This window comes from Choloepus didactylus, chromosome X, assembly GCF_015220235.1.
Source record: "Choloepus didactylus isolate mChoDid1 chromosome X, mChoDid1.pri, whole genome shotgun sequence".
Classification (NCBI taxonomy): domain Eukaryota; kingdom Metazoa; phylum Chordata; class Mammalia; order Pilosa; family Megalonychidae; genus Choloepus; species Choloepus didactylus.
In genome coordinates, this window is record NC_051334.1 from 67,446,337 (window position 1) to 67,449,383 (window position 3,047).

At 46.8% G+C, this 3,047-nt stretch overlaps 1 pseudogene; it reads right to left on the bottom strand.

Annotated features, from left to right (window-relative positions):
• Window positions 1-1,385: 1,385 nt before the first annotated feature.
• On the bottom strand, window positions 1,386-2,301 carry LOC119523058 (annotated as a pseudogene).
• Window positions 2,302-3,047: the final 746 nt, after the last annotated feature.

The window sequence follows — 3,047 nt, forward strand, 5'->3', positions numbered from 1 at the left end:
TTAAGAAAGGCATAAACAATAGAAGGCCACTAATAATTACACAAAGACCATTATAACTCTACCATTGTTTCAGGACCAATTAAAACATGAGCAACTTCATTCTTCATTTTTCAAATTTATTGTCACTTTCCACATTACTCTATAGTTCCAGGAATATATCTGAGCACCATATTGATAACAGGTAAGTAAACAACAAAACCCTGCCCTGGTGATCTGATTCATGCTCACACATATGAGGGATTTCTTAGTTAAGACTTTCACAACCATCAGAAACATGCCTACTCTTTGGGCACTGCTGAGTGGCCTCAGAAGAGCCAATAAATCAAATCACTGGTGGAATATTTTACTTTGAAATGGAGTGATGTTTGGTTAATAATTTGAGATCCACTAATCCTAAATGGGGTGACCCATTTAAAATGGCCTCTGTGTAAATTCACAGTTCATTAAATGGAGTCTGATTTGAACAGGTCTTTATGTAGTTAGTGAATAAATAATGGGTTGTGCCAGGACCACTGGGCAATGGCCATGGGACACACAGCCTGAGTCTGGTGTCTTTCATGGCACTGTCAAGTTTGCTTTTAATGTGAGCTCGGTTCACATCACCAACTTTAAAAATTTAGGTGGTTTTCCTTAGAAACCCCTTTTGGTTTACAGTAGAAAATGCAGTGCAAAAATTCTAAATGAGAAATACACCATTTACAATTAATTTAAACTTATGAAGCTGTTTTAACTGGCCCATCTAAATGTGTTAATTAACATCAATGATGGTTTCTTATTTTTCACACTTTGTTACTCTGATCATTAACAGTGATGGAAAAGCTAAATTAAGTTAATGGCAAATGGATTATAGATTCTTAAAGGACTTCTCAGTTTGTTTTCAACTGGAAAATATGTAGAGAAGAATGAAGAGGCATTCTTGCCTCTACTCATAAATTTTTGGTACCAAATTTCTTAAAAACCAGATGGTTAAAAAAAATTTTTTCCAAAAATTATTTTCACATGCTGCTCAGACACAACTACTAAAAAAATAGTGTATACACATAATATTTAACAGTTTCTGCATGAGCCTGTAAACTTGCAACTCATTTTCTTTAAAAAACAATATATATGTATATATATATACATACATATATATATATTTATAATAACAGATCCCAGAACTCAGCCTCTCTTCTGCAGCAGTGTCCAGGTCCTTACATTCTTCCCAGTGAAGGAACACGAAAGCCCAGTCCCCTCACTTGAGGACTACTTGCAACAGGGAGTCCACGGAGCCGTTCCCTGCCCAGATGCGGGTCCCTCAGGGCTGGGCCTCCGCAGGCAGCCAGGGGGGTGCAGGCCAAGCACTTGCACCAGGAAGTCTGCGTGCAGCACCTATGAGAACACCACTTAGCAAGACTTCACACTGACAAGGACCACAATGAGGACAATGATGATGACAAATAATATTAAAATCACAAGCATCTTCTGATTCTTCTTTTGATACTGTTCTGCCTTGTGAAGCTGTTTCAAGCCATCTTCAGTTTTGACACAGGACTGTTCAACGTTATAGTCAATTCTATCAAGGACTGTACCCTGTTCTACAATCATGGCTCCCAGGTCCCTAAAGATCTCGTTCAGGTCAGAGATGGACTGGACGATCTGGCAGAGCTCCCACTCCCACTCCTCCACCATCAGTGTGTTCTGCTCCACCAGCACTAACTGGTCGGCTGTAAAACCCTGATCATAAAGAGTATTATCATCTCCATCATCCATTAGTGGGACTGATGTATCAAAAAAATGCTGGGCTCTTTCCTCTCGATTCTTCCTGCATTTGAGGTAGCCCTACTGGGCGTGCCGGAAGCTGGTGGACAGCTCCTGCAGAGCCTGCGCCAGGGAGGTTACCACGTTGCAAAGGAGCCACTCCTCCTGCTCGGAGCAGGCCCCGCGGGCCCAGCTGGGCAGCGCCCACACTGCGCGCCGGCCCCTGTGGAAGAGCTGTGTGATCTCTTGCGTGGTAATTGCGATGGCATGCGCTTCCTCGCTGCTGTCATCTAAGGTGGGTCTGTTTAAATGCTTGTCGTGAAGGCTGGCTAATTCTTTCATCTTCTGTTTAATCCGGCCAATATCATACTGTATTTCATCCACTCCATCCACCCACTTAGGAGGTAACTGCTTTGTCACGCCAGTTGCTGCTTCGGGGTCTAAGCTAATGCCCGACACCAGGGCCATACAGTCATCAGCAAGTTGCTTGGCTAACAGCTGCCGGTTTTGGATGAAATTATTCCGCAACAAGAAAGTGACAGTTAAACGCCTGGTGGCCATGTCTCACCCTTTGTGACCCCCCTCTCAGGGGCCCCCTGCCCACTTATAATCCTGATTTATTCACTTTCTTTCTCTTGCTCTGGCCTAGCCTGCACGGAAGCCTCTCTTGGAAAGGCCTCTCAGGCCTGGAGCCAAAGAGGTGCAGCTTTGTGCTTTTCAGCGCAAAGACCCCTCCCCAAATAACCACCTAGGCTTTCCAATTGTCTGACTCCCCCTACCCAAGACCTGACTTCGATCTCCAAGCACTTAAATCCCCCCAATCCTTGCATTGTGAGCCAACGTCCCAGAGCCTCCACCCCAATCCAACCTTGGATCTACAAGTGTCTAACTCCCCAATCTGGCTCTGGACTGGGAGGCCCTGAAGCCCCTTACTCCTCTTAGTTCCTGAGACCCCCAAGGATCTCTGCCCCCTAACCCTAACGTGGCTCTCGAGCATCTAGGCTGTGCCCTCAGGCCAGGCCTGGCCTGGACTCAGTTTCCCCACCAGGGGCCTGACCTAGGCCCACTTGGGCCATCCGAGCCAGGTCTGGGCCCTGAACTCTGGGGCCCCTGGTGTCCCCTTCTTGGGCTGTGTCTGTGGCTGCGATGGCCCGGGCTTGACCTCCTGACCCCTCCCCCGGCCTGGGTGGCCTGCTCCTCCACTGCTAGTGGGCCGCCGGCCTCCGGGAGGGCAGCAGGGCCTGCCTGCCACCTCCTTACTCCTCTTCTCCGGCTCCTTCCATCCCGGGATCTTTATCTATTCTTAT